Here is a 19,188-nt window from a genome sequence, read left to right on the forward strand (position 1 = left end):
TAATTAAATATTTTTCCTAAAAAAATCTATTGCAGGTCTAAGTTCTAAACAATTGCTATCATCACTGGTGAGTTTCAGTAATGTAAGTTGCTAATTAATGTACTTTTATTACATATCTTTTAATAAATAGTGTTCTACAGAGAAGGTAATTCAGAAAACTCTCCTTTATATAGCAGCTCCTGACACAGAGTAACTCAGCTATATATGTTTGTTCCAACAGCAAGTTTCTAAGAGTTTGGGACTGTTTGAGTTTGCTTGAAGTCTCCCCAGCCTCTGTAGAATGACATATCCTCGCAGTTGAATAGTAGATTAAAGACACGCTATGTTAGCATGGTGGTTGTAAAGAAACTAAACAGGAGTATTCTGTCATTCTATGGGACCCTAGAGAGGTTTGATTTGTGTTTAAAATTTAAAACAGCGAAGAAGAGTGCAAACTTCAAGCCATATTATTATTATTTGGCACATACAAATTTTAGTTCACACTGAAACATTTTACTGAATTTTTGTAATAGCCTAAAGTAGAATATTTTCTTTTTTAGTCAATTGCTTTAAATTGAAAGAATTAGTCGAGCAAATAAGGGTTATTGCTAAAAATAATGTTCTCATATAAAGGAGGGGAAAGTTAATAAAAGATCTGGTCCAAGTGTCAACTCTGCTAGATAACCCCATGGTCCAGAATTGTGTGCTGGCTGCTTTCTACTTTTTTTTTTTTTTTTGAGAGAGTTTTGCTCTTGTTGCCCAGGCTGGAGTGCATTGGCACGATCTCAGCTCACCACAACCTCTGCCTCCTGGATTCAAGCAATTCTTCTGTCTCAGCCTCCCAAGTAGCTGGGATTACAGGCATGTGCCACAACGCCCGGCTAATTTTGTAGTTTTAGTAGAGATGGGGTTTCTCCATATTGGTCAGGATGGTCTTGAACTTCCTACCTCAGGTGATCTGCCCGCCTTAGCCTCCCAAAGTGCTGGCATTACAAGCATGAGCCCCTGCACCTGGCCAACTGCTTTCTAATTTTATGCAGAGAAGTGTGAGTGTGTATGTGGCATAGAGTGTGCATGTGTGTGTGTGTGTGTATGTGTGAGATTAGTGGACTCAGGTGCCTCAGGGGAAAGAGGTCACTCATAAGATTGCCCATATTTAGTAAGAGCCCAGGAGGTTCAAATGAAGAGTCCCAGGCAAAAGTATACTGTAAGTATGTGCACATACTGCTGGGTAAAACACAAAGTTTAGATCTCAATGGCTTTCAATAAAATGGAAAATTGAACAATTTGAGGAATTCGGGAAGAAACTAAAAATATATGTGGTTTTCCCTCCCTTAATATTCTAGGTCAGATGAGGCAAACCCAAGGGATATGAGCCTGGAATAATCATGTAATTGTTGATATGTAGCTGTGTTTTGTGTACTGTGCTTCAGATCCAAAAATAGTTTAGTGGTCCTGAGAGGCAGACTCTGATAAATAGAAGGTGACGTAGTTATGAAAGGTCTTGAACCTGGAAACATGGACCCCTCCTTGTGCTGAGATGAGCCATGGGAGTTGTGGAGGGCTGAGCAATTTCCATGAGTCCTGATGACAATCTGTACAATGCTAGACCATTTCAAATTGCAGTAGCAGCCACTGTGAACACCTTTCTCTTTAATCTCTTACCCTTTTTATTCCTTAAAAAAGTCAGAAAGCTCAGGCTAGAATACAGGGCAACTCACCTTCAGTAGTAGCAACCTGACCACCAGGCCAACTAGAAGGTCGGTCCGTCTCTCAGGGTTTGCCCTTGTGATATGAGATGGAACAGACCAGTGAATAAAGAGGGTACCAAAGCAATGACATGTCCACGACTTGGACCTGGGGAGACAGAGAATTCAGTGGATTTAGGGGCAAGCCACTTGAAGTGAACAGCTAATGCTTTTCTCCAGTATTAAAACAAGCAAGTTGCTTTGAACAGGAGTTACTTTACTGGGCGCTATGTGTAGGAATCTGGAAATTATTCATTCCTGTATTTTCTTTAAAAATGATTCACTATAAGTAACATAAAAAGTGGTGCTCTCAGGTACCAAGACCTTTCTAACTATCCAGTTGATACTTAGTTCCCCTAAACTCACTCACGAGCTCTGTCATTTTGCAGCATTCCACTTCTCTATGCTTTTAAGAGGCACATTCTTCCTCCTCCCCAGGGAGCTGAACTTCAGAAAGTTTTATTAATTTTCGTATATGCTGCGTTTTCCATTCCCGTCACTGCTGCATCCAACTTTGTGCTTCTCCTCCGTGAGCTTATTTTTGGCCCCTTTTTGGCACTGAATTTCAGAACCATTGTTTTTCATAGACACTGGCGTCGGCTAGTCTTTTTTCAGATTTCGTTCTCAAGCAAACGTTGTCATTGTGCATGACATATTATGTATTCTGGAAAGGGCATTTTAAAAAGAATATGTCATCCCACAGAGGAATTGAGGGAAGTCTTAGTACAGGGACACAACTATTAGCCATAAAACAGGAGACCAGGAGCAGTGACTCTGTAGGGAGGTGGTATGCATACATGAGGGTGGTAGTTTTCACCACACAGTGACTCTTCCGTGGTTGACCAGAAGGTGATGCTGACCTAGCGATGTCACCCTTCTATTGAAGGTCTTATAAGTTATTGAGCATCTGTCACGTACTGGGAATTTCTAGCCCTTCCTCAGAAATTACTTTCACTATGGCTTTGGCAACATGGAGACTGGGGGAGCTCCCTGAGAGCAGCTGTGATGCAGAAGTAGAGACGGGTGATCGATTTGACTGACTTTGAGGCTGGAGAAGAAGGGTAAAGAGATGGAGATGAAATCTTTAGTTAAGAGCTGTGAAGGGGAACAGAAATCTGTTGCAGTAAATGAGGAGAAAGAGAAAGACATAATATCAAAGAGATACTCTATGTGTGCTGGTGATGCTGAGGAAGTAAGAGGGGACAGAGCCCAGAGTCCAGTGGAAGAAGGAGCAGGCCTTATCATTCTCTTAAACTGGAAAGAAGGCCAGAATGGGTAGTGCAGGTGCAAGAAGATTGAAAGTTTGTATGTAGGAAGATGAATGTTTATTGTTTTTTTAAAATAGCATCTCTCTCTGTGGCCAGGATGGGGTGCAGTGGTGTGATCACAGCTCACTGCAGCCTTGACTTCTCAGGCTTAAGTAATCCTCCCACCTCAGCCTCCCTGGTAGCTGGGACTATAGGTGTGCACCGCCATGTCCAGCTAATTTTTGCACTATTTTGTAGAGATAGGGGCCCCACCATGTTGCCCAGGCTGGTTTCAAATTCCTGGACTCAAGGGATCTGCCTGCCCCAGGCTCCCAAAGTACTGGGATTGCAGGCATGAGCCACCACGCTAGCCAAATGTTTCATTTAATTGACTGTTTTTTCAATGAAATGAGGCAAAGATACTGCTAAGAGTGAGGAAAGAAGAGAAGGTGTGAAATGGTCCTTTTGGAGAGAGAAAACAAACATAAATAATAGGATTGCCAGGTTATGTGGCTATAACAATCCCACTGATGATTAGCAGAATGATTTTAATATACAAGCCGCATGCCAGCCTGTAAAGAACTGCTCTCTGAAATACCATCCCCACATCACTTCCCACTCTTTCTACCCTCATTGTCCTCCTATTATCTCTACCATCATCCATGTTGAATCTTTAACTGCTAGCTTAAATTAATTCACACTAATTTGGAACTCCCTGGAAATGGAAATGAATAATACATCAACATTTCAAAGATATTTGAGTCAGAGTAGGGGCAGTTTCTTTACTTAAAGCAATTTGTCTCTAACGGCGTAATTTTAGGAACTAGGTACAGGTCAACATAAGTTTTTCTGTTGCCTCCCAAATCCTGTTACAGAAGTGACAGTTTATACTTCTGATGTCACCTGGCATCTTATTTTTCAGACTACTATTGTGCCAGTCGTTACACTTTCACTTAAAAGCTGTATCCTAATATGTTAAAAAGAACCACTTAACATTCTTCCGTGAAAGAATGTAAGCCCTGGAGGCCAGGCGTTGTGGCTCATGCCTGTAATCCCAGCACTTTGGGAGGCCGAGGAGGGCGAATCACCTGACGTCAGGAGTTTGAGATCAGCCTGGCCAACATGGTGAAACCCCTTCTCTTCTAAAAATACAAAAATTAGCTGGGTGTGGTGGTGGGCACCTGTAATCCCAGCTACTTGGGAGGCTGAGACAGAAGAATTGCTTGAACCCGGGAAGTGGAGGTTGCAGTGAGCTGAGATCATGCTACTGCAGTCCAGCCTGGGCAACAAAAGGGAAAACCCATCTCAGAAATAATAATAATAATAATAATAATAATAATAAAGAAGAAGAAAAATATAGTCCCTGGAAACATTGAGCTAGTTTATTTAGGTGTCATTTCTTGCTCTAATTAAATCATGAACCAAACATCATAAGGAAAAGACTGCAAGTTTAATATTGCCTCTTTCTCTGCCCAGAAATCACTACTTCATCTTAGGCATTAGGTATATGGATAACACCCCACCCGTACTGTGAAATTGTCCCAATTTAGAGGTAAGAGAAAGGGGTATCTTAATAGTCCTCCTTGGGAGAAAACTGTCTTTAGAAAAATACCCTGATAAGCACCTAGAAAGGAATTGCGACTCTGAGACCTCTAAGAAAGTAGAGGGTCTCATATGTAAAGTGAGGAGGGGAACATGTTTGTTACCCCCATAGAAAGAGGAGCCAACAGGAAGAGAGTGGAGACTACAGGGAAGAAGGAAGAGAGGTCAGCGAGATGGTGGGAAGCTGGCGCTAGACAGGGTGGGATCTCGACAGAATGGTAACATCCCCTCTTCCAATCACAACTTTGTTATTTTTCTTGTTGTAAATATGACTTTAGCCATTCCTTTGGCCCCAAACTTTACATTCACATTTACTGGATGTGTGTTTAGTGAAGTTCAAAAAAGAGGCTGTTTTTCTTTTATACCACCCTTGAGCAACACAGACACAACGTACTAGGAGTGTGGCAGTTCTACGGGCTGAGCTGGCCAGGAGAATATAAACATCCTCAGGAATGCCCAGGCATGCTGAGGAGGGCTCTGAACTTCCACAAGCTGGGGTAAAGCAATTTTATCTAGAATTTTGACAGACCATGATTCAGCTAGCATTTGGGTTATGTGCTTCATTCTGGGACCCAATCTGATGTGGGGTCTTCTGTCCCCTCACGTGTTCCTGTGGTTGTCACCCCACTTTTCAGTATCTCCCTGGTTAGAGTCAGTAAGAATCAAATCGAAGCATTTTAGCCAGAGTGTAGCCTATGCTTCTGTCTCAGGAGGGAAATACAGCTATTTAGCATGACATGAGCTTAATTCTAGCCTGGGGAGGTATAACGTGGAGAAACTTTTGCAATAAAGTTTGTTGACCTGTTGATGACGAAGCTTTGTTTATGGGTGTTGTCTGAGAAGGAGGTTTCAGGCCTTTACCACCTGTTATGATGCTGTTCTGAGTACTCTATGAAAGCTGGGACCTAGGTAAGTGGATGGGGACTTGGGGGTTCCGGATGGAAAAGAGACTGCTTTAACTGGTGTTGGTCTACTTCTGCGATAATGATGCTAACAAGGAAATTCTATTGCTGGCTTGCATCGGAAGTGTTATCTGTGTTTAATACATAAAGAGGGGATAAATGCTGGCAAATTTTGTATTGTTCTCGTCAGTACAGATGTGTAACAGGACTTTGCCTCTGTGTGTACTTATTCTACTTTGAACCATTATTTTTTCCTACCAGAAAACTGGGGATGGGAATGCATGTGTTGATGGAGGCTGGGGGTCACCAGTCATAAGGAAACAGCACTGCATGCAGAGACAGAACATCTAACTTCCAAGTCTGGCTCTAACACTAATGCTGCTTGTGACCTTAGTCAAGCCTTTCAACTTTAATATGAGTTAGAACAAATGATCACTAGCCCCCCTGCCCTTTGCTTTAACATTATTCGATTCCGATTTTCTCCTGTGATGGATGGTTCTTCAGCACATATTTGTCTCGTGGTTTTGGCATTGTGGCTGTTCACTAATTGCCTTGAAAAATTCTGAGGAAATTATTTCTATAATCACAGGCAAAAATGAAGGAAACTTTCTTGGGAGTCAAAGGAAATGTCAAAGCACTGAAAATAGCATAGAGTGATGGAATTTGGATGGGAGATGGTGTTATGAAGACAGGGTTTTGCAGTCCCAAACCAGGATTCTGCCTGATGTTTGCAGATCAGCCTCACTGTTACTGTAGTACATGGTATCCGCCAGTGCAGAGTGCCTGAACCCAGGATGCATGGTAAAGAAGCAGAGGTCAAAATAGGAGTGACTTCCCAGTGTGCATGGACAAAAGGACACGTGTACACTGAGAGGAAAAGTGTACCTTCCTTCTAAATAGATTCCCTCCTAGGCCAAGACAAGAAGGAAAGCCATGTCCTCAGACAACTGCTCTTCTCCATGGGACTAGGTTGGAGGGGACTGAAGGAGAAAGAGTCAGTGACAACAACTTTAGTCGATGACTCTGATATGTGCATCACAGCTGAGTTGACATATGTCATGCCATGGGCATCAGAAATGACTTCCTGCTACATAAACAGCATGTCAGCTCTAAGAACTGAAAGTGGAATGTGAAGGCTGTGGATGACTCACAGGCCATTGGCAGTCAGTATTCCTCAAGAACAGATTAATAAGGGTCAAGAGAGAAGTGTGGATGACACCTCAATGAGGCATACCTCAAATCTGCCCCCCGCCCCAAGATGCTATCTCTCCCTCTTCAAGGAAAAGGCAAAGAGGGTAGGTACAGGAGTAGAGTTCAGAACAAGGTTCCACTTGGATGGTGATTTGGATTTCTGGCAGAAGCTGGGGCCATTACTGCAGGCATAAGAAGTGCTGGAAGGGAGCTGTCAATTGTGTCCAGTTGGCTCAAAAGATGGGAGCTTTGCAATCTTCCACAGTAAAATAACATCAATGTCTGCGAGACGCATACACAAAGAAGGTGTAATAACACGGTCTCTTGGTAGAATGGGTGCAGTAGCAGTAAGCGAAAATAAAATCTGAGTGGCTGCAGCTAAGCACAAATACGACCAATTCCATTAGTGGAGGTTCTGCCAAAATATACACACGTGAGATAAGAATAAGACCATTTGTATACTATAAAACTGCCCAATTATTTGCCGGTTCCTTCCTTGCATAAGGACAGGTCAGGGCCAAAGGAGAATTTTCCTGACCTCAATATAGAAATACCAAAAGAGAGCTGACCTTGGGTCAAAAGGGTTACCAACATCTGGTTATGGATTAAAAAATAAAAGAATATTAAAAAAGCAGAGCCTACCCTGCCAAGATGTGGAGGTAGGAGAATTTCGCAAGTTGAACTATTATGTAGCTATGCTGTCCGGGGCTGTGGCATTAATAACTTTGCTTGTGCATTACACTTTCAAATACTCCTTTGCAATGAATCTATTAAACAGGCATCTCTTCCCTTCCTTTGGGAAGCTTACCTTTTTTTTTTTGAGACAGAGTTTTGCTTTTGTAGCTCAGGTTGGAGTGCAATGACGCGATCTTGGCTCACTGAAACCTCTGCCTCCTGGGTTCAAGCGATTCTCTTGCCTCAGCCTCCCAAGTAGCTGGGATTACAGGAACCTGCCACCATGCCCTGCTAATTTTAGCATAGAGATGGGGTTTCACCATGTTGGCCAGGCTGGTTTTGAACTCCTGACCTCAGGTGATCCACCCACCTCAGCCTGCCAAAACGCTGGGATTACAGGCGTGAGTCACTGCACCGGACTTGGGAGCTTAACTTCTAGTGCGGGGGTGGAAGGTGGAGACATTCAGCAAAATTTAAAAGTGCATTATAATGTACCAGAGATGACACATGATATGGACAACTAGAGCAAGTAGAGGGGATGTGGAGAGATGAAACGTAAGATATGGCTGTCAATGAAGGCCTCACTAAGAAAGCACTGTTTGGGCAAAAGTGAGAATGAGGTGATGGAGTGAGTCTTGAGGAAATCTGTGCAAAGAGCATCCCCAGGAGGCAGAGAGAACAACAAGTATGAAGACCCTGAAATGCAAGTCTGCCTGGTTCACAAGGAGGCCAGTGTGCCTGGAGTGACATGCGTGATGGGAGAGAAGGTGGTACAGATCACGTAGGGCTCACCAGCTGTTGAAAGGACTTGCACTCTGACTGCAGGGGATGAATTGAGCACAGATGGGTTTTATATGACTTGTATTTTATAAGGACCGTTGTAACTACAGTCTTCAGAACAGACTATAAAGGGGCAAGAGGAGATGCACAGAGACAGGTTAGAGACTGGTAATTATCCAGTCAAGATATAGGGATGTCTTGGATGAGAATGATGGCAGCAGAAGAGGTAAGAAGTGCCAGATTATACATGTATTTTAAGATGTGATGACAAATTAAATGTAAAGTGTGCAAGGGAAGACTCAAGGATGACTCTTAGAGTTTTGATGGGGTAACCGGAAGGATGGAAATGCCCTTTGCTAAAATGGAAGAGACTGATGGTATAGCTAGTTTGGGAGGGAAGATCAAGAGTTTAGTTTGGGACATGTTCTGTTTGAGGGCTTATTGAACAACTTAGTGGAGATATCAAGTAGGCAGTTGGATACATGGGTCAGGAATTCAGGTGAGAGGTCTGTGATAGAGATAGACATTTGGAAGTCACCAGCAAAACTAGTAGAGATCACCTGGGAAGTAATTGTCAACAGAGGAGGGTTTCAAAGACTGAGCTATGAGACACTCTTATGTTAATCCTTTTAACCAGCAATGGAAAATGAGATGGAAAGTTTAATTTTGCTTGCTTTTATTGATAACCCACTATATACCAGCACTGTAATAGGAATGGGCATAACACAAATTAGACTAGTGCTTGCCCTCAAGTTGCTTACAGTCAATGCATTAAATGGATTGTTTGAATGCAATGTGGTAACTTTAAAAAGACATGCATCTGGCAGTGTGGGATCAAGGAAAAGAAATACTTGGCTCAGGTTGGGAGAAATAAGAGGGTCCTTGGAAGAAATAACACCTGGAACTTAAAAAGAGACTAAACGTTACCCATGTGAAGAAAGGAGAAAGAGCAGTGAAACAGCTTGGAACATGCTGGAAAATACGTATTTATTTGGTGCTGAAATTTCTTCCTGAGAAAGTAGGAGCTTTGTCTCTAATGTGACTGTACCCTACAGTCATGAGAGACACTTCATATTAACAAACATAGATAACGTGACTGGTGAATTCGTTACTCTGGCTACATCTGCAGTTTGGTTGAAGAGGTTTGAGTTCAGCCAGCAATATCAATGTTTTAGAATTCAGGAAAATGGCCCCTGTGACAGTCAATTCCAGCCGGTTGCTATGACAGGGCAGGGTCTCTCCATCCACAGTTCATTCTGGGTTGCTGCCGAGGCCATATGGTGGTTCCATTTTTTATTTGCTTTTGTTTTCATTGTAATGTGTGTGCAGCAAGCACAGAGTGTTCCTAACAACAAGCGGGGAACTGTGGGCGAGAAGAATTGCTCCTCAGGGAAGGAAAGGGACAGCCACTTTGACAACGCCCATTCCATGTTAGAGAGCCCGCTGCACCCAACAGCCAAAATGCAAGCAGGAAAAAAGGCAGTATTTGCCAGGAGCTGCGTCCCTCAGCAGGCTGTTTCTTAAGTCGGGGTGTATCCAATTCAAGGTATAGACCAGAGTTGAGAATCAGTACCTAGAAGTGAAATAATAACATTTTGAAGTTCATCCTCTTTTTGCCCAAATACTCTGATCTCAAGCCTAAGTCCTGCTGGTGGTTGCTGACTTGCCCCAGGCTGATAGCACAACCAGAAGGGAAAGCAGCTGGAGGGGGAGAGAGGACAAACTTGGAGGCGCTGGAGCCCAGGGCTCCAGAGAACAATGAACAGTTGCTAAACTCTTCCTCTTAAGTTTCAGCAGAGTCTATAAACTCAGCACTATTAATATCCCACTTTCACACATAATAAAACTGGAGTCTCAGGGCCAGGAGCAGTGGCTTACCCTGTAATACCAGCACTTTGGGAGGCTGAGGCAGGGGATCACCTGAGGTCAGGAGTTTGAGACCAGATTGGCCAACATGGCAAAACCCCGTTTCTGCTAAAAACACAAAAAGCTAGTCAGATGTGCTGGTGGGCACCTATAGTCCCAGCTACTTGGAAGGCTGAGGGAGGAGAATTGCTTGAACTCTGGAGGTAGAGGTTGCAGTGAGCCAAGATCACGCAACTGCACTCCAGCCTGGCCACAGAGCAAGACTCTGTCTCAAAACAAAACAAAACAAAATTGAATCTCAATAGGGTCAAGTAATGTGTACGTGCCCACACAAAATTGGTGGGACTAAAGCGTCAATTCCTACAGCCTGACTCCAGAGTCCTTTCTTTGATACTATAAAGAATTCTCTGAAGATACTCAGAGAGTTCTGAGTATACTCTCACCTGAAGCACTTATTTCCAATGCAGACTCCAAGCCAGGCCTCATTCATTACACTTTCTGTGGGCAGAGTTCCAGACTAAGCAGTGGAACAGCATTCTCCATCTGTATTCTGATCTTGGGAACGTTTCTCCTTGGGTCTTAGTTTTCTCTCTTGTAAAATGAGGATCAGTGGGGTCACTTCCAGTTCAAAAATTAGCTGACTGTAATTCATCTTTAAACCCGACAACCTGAATGCAGCCTGCCAGCAAGACCTTTACCATATATCTCCTTATCTTTAAATATCCATGTTATCTAGTGGTATTTTAAGTACCACTAAATTGATAGTTTGATACACAAATACTCACAGAGTTTCCTTGGAAACCTAAGAGAACTGGACATGCCTCCAATGTGGCATTTTTGAGGTGCAGCCCTCCCACCGGGGAGGACTAAGCAACTTCTTTAGGTCGCTCCTCTTCTGGGGATTCTTTTATTCTCTGCTTTCTTGGCACTGCTAAAGACAAAGAATTCATCGAGAATTTTCCTTCTACTCTGAAATTACAATCTAATTTTGTGGTCATCTTTTAAAAGTTGAAACCAGGCATCTTGCACTTCCCATTAGCTCTAACCCATGTTTGGTTGGCTCTGGTTTTGCTTTTCTGATATTTTTCTCTTTGGAGAAAGGAAAGTGAGAACTAGAGGCATTGGCCAAACAAGTCTGTCCACTTGGTGGAGAGGTTTCCAGATAAGAAGGATCTGAAGGACTTCCCATGGGCGTGAGGGAAATTGCACACGCCATCCGGGGAAGAGGACCAGGAAGTCACTTTTTGTTTTTAAAATAGCAGCGCGGCTCTTAGGGATGACTCTGTGAGGCTCGGAGGATCACAGCTGGGGGAGGATCACAGCTGGGGGAGGCCCCAGTGAGGCTGAGTGTGGGAGCGGAACTGCCAGTCCTGCCTGAAAACTCGAAATGAGTCTTGCTTGGTTCTCCCTCCACTGGGCGTGAGGCCCCCTGCCCAGGAGGCTGCAGGACAAATGGCCCTGTAGTGGAAACTGGGAAAATTTTTGGCATCTGATCAGAGTGGGAGCCAGCAGGGGGACCACAGTGCTGGACAGGTAAGACATTTCTCCTACTATGGTCTGTCGTTCTGTCTCTGCCCCACTTTGTAGCAAGATCGCAGGGGCTCCTATGTCACTTATTTTAAGGCATCGTCCACTTATGATCCTCTTTGCCTGCTTTTCTTTTGCGTAGCTGTGACATGTATGTTAGGAAGATAAAGTATGTCCAGTCAAGAGCATTGTGCAGACTGTTGGTCTAGTTGACGAGACTATGTTAAAGAAAATTGAGTATCAAGCACCTAGCTGGGATCCTTTAGGACTTTCTTTATAACAGGCTTTTTTTTTTTCCAAACAAGTTCTCTCATCCTTAAACCAGGAAATACTATGAAAACCAGTGTATTCATGAGCTACTGAGCTGCTGCTCTTGCCAAGAGGAGCCCTGGATATTCGCTCAGCTCTGGGAGAGTCCTTCCGAAGGGCAAGGGGTGACCTTAGAAATGTAAAATGCTGGCTGCAGCTTCACACCCAGAACTGAGAGGAAAGGAGTTTGTAGTCAGCGTTAGGAAGGAGGTCAGTAAAAGTGCTGGGGCTTCATGGCCAGACAGACTTGTTTTGAAAGGAGGAACTCTGTGATGTGCAGCTTGCTTAAACCACATTTTCTCATACTTCAGAAAGCCAGACCATCCCACTTCACTATAGCTTTTTTCCTTTCATAAAGGGCTAATGTAGTTGTTTTTCAATGCAGTTTAGTTTTGAAACACACGAATAATACTTTAATATATTTTTGTTGTAAAAGAATATCTCTAAACAGATTGTGTGTGTGTGTGTGTGTGTGTGTGTGTGTGTGTGTGTGTGTGTGTGTTTTGAGACGGAGTCTTGCTCTGTCACCCAGGCTGGAGTGCAGTGGCATTATATCAGCTCACTGCAACATCCACCTCCTGAATTCAAGCAATTCTCCTGCCTCAGCATCCTGAGTAGCTGGGACTACAGGCACCCACCACCACGCCCTGCTAATTTTTGTATTTTTTTAGAGTTGGATTCTTACCATGTTAGCCAGGTTGGTATTGAACTCCTGACCTCAGGTGATCCACCAGTCTCAGCCTCCCAAAATGCTGGAATTACAGGTGTGAGCCACTGCAGGCGGCCTTCTCTTAATTTTTTCAAGACCTGCACCCCCAATATACACTGTCTTTCTCCCTACCCAAAGATTATTCTATCAATTGTTTTTTCGTGTTACCAGTTAAAGGCTTTGTTTTCTGTTCTTCTGAGTTCTTAGGATAAGCTGGGGAACAGGACTACAATAAATTCTCATGGTCAAGTTCATGTGATGATCCTAAACTCCTTCCTTTCAGTGGAAGAATAAAATGATATGTGGGAAACATGAATACCTCTTTTAACTCTTAGAAAAGTCTAAAAGAATTTTACTTATTTTTACCATTATTATTTTGTGTTGGTTTTGGCTTTGACAATTAATAATATTAATAACCTCCCAAGGATTAAATTCTAGATTTGCCAATTAGCAATTTGGGCTTTTCCCTTGAAGACTTTCTTATTATAGAAATGAAAGAAGAGAAAATAAAATAACAGAAAATTAACTAGATGGATAATAGCCAGATTGACAGATAAAGTGATTGGCCCAGAGAAGATAGAGTGAGGGTAGGAGAGATTGTCCTTTCATTCAGTGGATAATAAATGCATTTAATAGATGGGTTCATTTTCCTTCTCTTTTAGTCTTCTGTAGAAAGGTGGCCTTCCCCTCCCCACCAACTATGTTAAGAGACAAGCAAATAAGGAAAACATCACTATGAACAAATTGATACACCTTATGAAGAGAGTCTTTGGGAAGAAGGTATAAATAGCCAATGCCCAATCCAAAGATAATTACAAACACTTTCATTAGCTATTTTATATTTTCTTGTTCTTTCCAGGATTTCTCCACCCCAAACTATAGGGCCATTAGGCCTTGCTGATTTTGGACATTCTGTAAAATTTGCCTGCCTTTGTCCCTTCTCCACATCCCTGGCCACTCTGATTAATCATTTCACCCTAGTGCACAGTGTTAGCCACATGACAGACTTCCACTGAGGCCCTGTAGACTAACACTGCCTCACTCACTGAATGCGGCTTTAATGACTGCAATATAGTTACCTCACTTACTGTGCTTGGGGTACTTGGGGACATTTTGGAGCAATTAAAAATATCCCACATGGGTTCCCACCTCCTCTGCTTAATGAGAATAATCTGTCTCCTCTAAATATTATGCATTCAATCTCTTGTATTTATATGCAACTCTTTTTATTATCAAAAGACTTTTATGCCTCTTGTTTCACCATGCCACCATAAAGCAGGTAACTTATTCTTATCTAATGGACTACAAAAGCAAGAGGTTCAGAGGTTAATATATTTGCCTTACATGGCACAATGAATCTTTTTGGGGGACTGAGATGAGAAGAAGCCCAGATTGCTGTCTTTGCAGCCCATTATTTACTTTTCTTTTTTCTTTTTTTTTTTTTTGAGACGGAGTTTTGCTCTTGTTGCCCAGGCTGGAGTGCAATGGCACTATCTCTGCTCACTTCAACCTCTGCCTCCTGGGTTCAAGTGATTCTCCTGCCTCAGCCTCTCGAGTAGTTGGGATTACAGGCATACACCACCATGCCTGGCTAATTTTGTATTTTTTAGTAGAGATGGGGTTTCTCTATGTTGGTCTGGCTGGACTCGAACTCCCAACCTCAGGTGATCCACCTGCCTCAGCCTCCCAAAGTGCTGGGATTACAGGGGTGAGTCACCATATCCAGCTGAGCCCCATTTTTTTGTCAGTACTGTAAGGATAAAAATGATGTGGAATAGAGAATTAATGTGATTGTCTGGATTCTGTCAGCTTTGTAGCTACATGGTAGATATTTTGCTGGGAATCTAAAGGTGAACTAAACTATTGCCTTGTCCAGATATTAGTAGGTTCTATCACCTGCTGTCCATCGGTGTCACCCTAGGAACTTAACAAAAAGAAAGAGTAACTGAATCAGAATCTCTGAGGATGGGGCCAGCGCATGGTTGGTTTTTTTGTTTGTTGTTTTTAATCTCCAATGTGATGCTATAATGCAGCTGGGGTTGAGAATCACAGAGTCTTGGCTATGTGAGATACACTATGTGTGAGATACACATAGTGGCTAAATTGAGAAGCAGAAGCAATGCCTGTTTATGAAGCCAAGAAATTAGGGCCAAAAGTACCAGCAGTAGTGCAGATCATTAGAATTCTGGCTGCTGCTGTTTATCAGAGGAACAGACACATCTGCATGTGAGAATGAAGGGGAGATTTCCAACACCTCCAACAATGGCACTGACTTTCCAGTTTAAATTGGAACAACCCCACTGACTTCACTGTAGATACGTTGGCTTCCTGGGACTTGCAGATTTTACAAAGTCAGATTAAATGTTCTAGGTAAACAGGATGTGCTCTTCTAATGCCAGATGACTATCAGATCATACTTTTTACTCAAGGTCACTTTGCTATGTCGTCTCCCAATCTCAAGAAAGAGAGGAAAAAAGAAATACTAATTATCCTTTGCATGAGCTGCAACTTTCTGGGTTGAATTAAATATAAATAGACAATAAGTTATGGCTGTTTTTAAATTATAACATGTTTCCCTACAGCCTTTTCCCCACTGACATTTCTGGATATAGTTCAAGTTAGTATATCTCGTCAGTGCAGTGTTTGTATTCTTGAGAGAGAGGACTACAGGGCCTGTTCAGTATTTATCTCAGTTTCCCCAGGACCTGCAAGTTTCTACACAGAGTAGGTGCTCTGATAAGGATGGTTGAGTTAAATATACATATTAGCTAAGGGCACACTGTGATTCATAAATTACTTATTAGCTCAGCATTTCAGATCACATGGGGTGACTCTGTCATGAAGGTTAAAATAATTAGAATCTTCCCTATTACCTGAAAGATAATCACCAATGGGAAATCTTTAAAACTAAAGCCTAGTGGAATCACCTACTCTGGAGTGACTTGCTAAGTGCTGAGGAATTGCAAAGGCAGAAAATCTTTCCCCTTAATCAGCTTAGACTCTTAATGGAAAGCAAGTTATATTCATTGAGAATTTTAACAACAAACAATATTTATCAAGTACCTAAGTACCTCCTATGTGGCAGGCACCATACTCAGTGATTTATAAAGATGATTGTTAACCCATTTAGTTATTCCAATAATTCTATGCCTCAGATAAAATTATAATCCCTATTTTATAGATGGGGCAATCCACAAAAGTTAGGTAAATTGCTGAAACAAAAAGCTGGGAAATAGTGGCACGTTAGGATTCCATCTCAGGCAGTCTGACTTCAGAGTCCATACACCTAATTACTGTGCTATGCAGAAAAAACATGCAGTGCTGAAAAGTGATCCACATGGTAGGACCAGATGACTAGCTGAGCAGAGAAATGCAGTGCAGTGCATGCAGTGGAAAGATATATCTTTGGGGAGGACAAGAAAAGAAGCAATATGCCAGAAAGGTCAGAATTGAAACTTTGGAGGCAAACTTGACCACTTGCCAAGTGTGTTTATTTAGCCAAGGTTCAGTGTTTATTTAGCCAAACCTCAGTTTCCTCATCTGTAAAATGAAGATGGTGGTAGTTCTCATGATACGGGGTTATAATGATTAAATGAGTCTAGTCGTGTTTCGTGCTTAACCTAATGCCTGCCATATAGCAAGTGTCTGGCACACAGCAAGTGTTTGGTAAGTGATAGCAATTGTTGTTGTTACCAAATAAATAAGCAAGACGTGAAATGATGAGTAAAGCTCAGAAAATAAAAATAGAGCATATCAGTTGCCAAGAATAATGTGAGAAGAAGCTGCAAGGTAGCGATCATTCCACCAATATTTTCTGCTAATATTTATGGCAATACTTTGCAAAAGACAGTATAATAGAAGCTGGAAGCAGGTCAGTTTTTTCTATACCCAAGTGTTATGGGAGAGAAGTTGACAGAGCTCATTTTACATGAGGTCGTAGTGATCACACTTGCCTGGTGAATTAGCTTAAATAGCCTTTGGGCATTTGCAAATGTTTAAAGTATTTAAATATGATACAGCCACATTTTAGGAAGAAGTGTGTTCTGAGCAAATAAATTCCCTGCTGTTGTGTTGGATTATTGGTCAGGGAAGAAAGGAGGGAGGGGCCCATTCAGGAGATTATTGTAACCATCTAGAGGTAAGATGATAATGTCCAAACCAATGTGGTGGCCCAACGTGCAAGCCAGTGTGGTGAGATGACAATATCCAAACCGATGAGGGTCTCTGAGTGCATCAGCAGCAGGTAACAAGACTTAGTGCCTGGTCAAATTGCTGCTCCTACTCCTGCACTGCTTGTGTGTCCAAGGACACCTGTGAGGCCGTGAGCCTGGGAGACTGGAGAATGAAGCCAGCAGTTGGCAAATCTGGGAAGGGACAGGTTAGCAGAGAGCAGTGGAAGAGGAGACAAGTTCAGTTTTCAATGATCTAAATTTACACTGAAGTGGAAATAACATAGTTGGACAGACATGCCTAATATCTAGCAAAGAGGGGAAATAGGTATGCAGAGGAAAGAGACAACTTTGGGAACAAGAAAAGAGGCAATATGCCATAAAGGTCAGAGGGTGGAAATACAGTTTGGAAAATTCACAAATAAATTGATAAAACTATGGAAGTGGATGAGCTCACTATGAGAAGGTGTCAGGAGAGAAGAGCTGTAGACTCAGGAGTGGTATTTGGCAGGGTGAACAGAGAGGAGGTTGCAGGATGATGAGGATGGGAGGATAGAAGGAGAAATATAAGCTCGGGAGCCTTGGGAATCAGGAAAGGGAAAGGGGGGCTCTTCAGAGGAGGAGGCCATGTACAAGTGGAGCAGGTGCTCACTGCAGGCCAGGGAGAGTGAGGACTGCGGCAAGTGTTACGGGTTTGCCTTTACAGAACACTTTTCATAATGAGGTGAGGACTAAAGCCAAACTGTCCAGAGCAAGGAAATCTTGAACTTCTCAGAATACTGTATTTCTTGGGGTTGGGGAAGGCGGGATAAAGTAATACTTTTTTTTTCATTTGGAGTAGTGCACACATTATATGATCAAAGTCTAACAAAATCCCTAGAGAAGGAAATGAAGATTTAGAAGAGAAGTCACTGGCCAAGGACAGCAAAGCCTTTTCTTAGAGAGAAGGAATGGATGGGAGCCATATAGGGAGGAAGAGTAGAAGGTTAAGGTAGCCCTGCCAATTACTGTGATGTTGGAATATTTTAAGCTATGTGGCAAATAACTGCTTCCTCCACCCCCTGTGGTGCCTCCCCACCTCTGCTTTAGCTGTCTAACGCCTTTCCTGGGATCCTCCACAGACTTCCCTACTATCCAGCAATGACACTGCTAAGGTCTGGCCCAGCAGGAGACCCCTACTCCCTGCTCCTGCACAGTGGACAGAGACTGTTATGATTGGTCCATCATTATTATTATTATTGAAATATTCGAGTATTATTTTAGATCTTACCTAATATGTGGTAGGACCAGAGAACTGTAAGGTTTGAGAACAACCTAATATAAACAACCTAATGTAAAATGAGCTCTGCCAAGTTTTCTCCCATAACACTTGGGTACAGAACACACTGCACTGGGTGTGCTGACTCATGCCTGTAATCCCAGCATTTTGGGAGGCCAAGATGGGCTGATCACTTGAGGTCAAGAGTTAGAGACAAACTTGGCCAATATGGTGAAACCCTGTCCCTACTAAAAATACAAAAATCAGCCGGCATAGTGGCCTGTGCACCTGTAGTCCCAGCTACTCGGGGGGCTGGGGCAGGAGAGTCGCTTGAACCTGGGAGGTGGAGGTTGCAGTGAGCTGAGATCACACCATTGCACTTCAGTGTGGGCACTGTAGCGAGACTCCCTCTCAAAAAAAAAAAAAAAGAACAAACTGACCCACTCCACAGGGCTTCCCTCCGTCTGCAATTGGAATGCACCCCTGGCATTGTTTTGCCAGGGCTTAGGGAAACCCCTCCACATGGTGAATTAATGCAAGATAGACTAGATAAGAGCAGAGTTAGGAACTCAATGTTTTCATACAGATGGCAATCTCTTGCTTAAAGGCTAAGCTCCTCAGTGAGTTACAACAAGAAAAGATGGATAAAAGGTTATCAACACTGCCCACATGTGCAGTGTGTTTTGGAAAACTTGATCCCATTGTATACAAACAAATGTTCCCCTGTAATCTGATAGTACTGAGCTTCCCTGACACAATGCTTCTGCAGGGCCTGATTTCAAGGCAATGGAAAATTAAATAGAAAAAAATGTCTTCAAGGCAGTTCTTTAATTGGTATTGTGTCCCATGTTTGTGTTAAATAAATATTTAGCTTATAGTTCTACATGTGCAAGAGATGAATCATCTAATCATATAAGGTCAGCAAAGATAAGTCTTACCACCTCTGCAGCTGAAAATACAGATTTATGAAGGCAGGCTCTTAAAGTTACACTTAAGGGTTTTTAATTTGTACTTCTACAGTTCTGGGAGGCGGCTACTGATGACATTCTATCCTTATTGCAACTTTACGCCTCATAGAGATGAGCAGAGGAATAATCACAGTAAAATTTGCAACGATAGATCTCCTGAAAGTTGGCATTGCCAACTATCATCCTCCATTAAGAGAAACTCTATTCTTTAGGATTAGAATGCTTATATGTGCTCATCTATTTTCAGACTCATTTAGT

General features: G+C 42.5%; 1 protein-coding gene across 4 annotated transcripts in view; it reads left to right on the forward strand.

Moving 5' to 3' along the window:
* Positions 1-19,188, forward strand: part of ADGRF5 (adhesion G protein-coupled receptor F5) — a 97,289-nt gene that overhangs the window by 17,960 nt on the left and 60,141 nt on the right. The window contains exon 1 of one of the 4 annotated variants that reach the window (XM_064360991.1): positions 49-67. The exons of 2 other annotated variants lie outside the window; for them this stretch is intronic. The gene's annotated coding sequence lies outside the window, so the exon portion shown is untranslated. Of the gene's footprint in view, positions 1-48; positions 68-11,160; positions 11,524-19,188 lie in introns of those variants that run through there. One more of the 4 variants, XM_012448809.3, reaches the window with a different exon arrangement.

This window comes from Aotus nancymaae, unplaced genomic scaffold, assembly GCF_030222135.1.
Source record: "Aotus nancymaae isolate 86718 unplaced genomic scaffold, 86718_ANA_hifiasm-v0.15.2.pri h1tg000040l, whole genome shotgun sequence".
Taxonomy (NCBI): Eukaryota; Metazoa; Chordata; class Mammalia; order Primates; family Aotidae; genus Aotus; species Aotus nancymaae.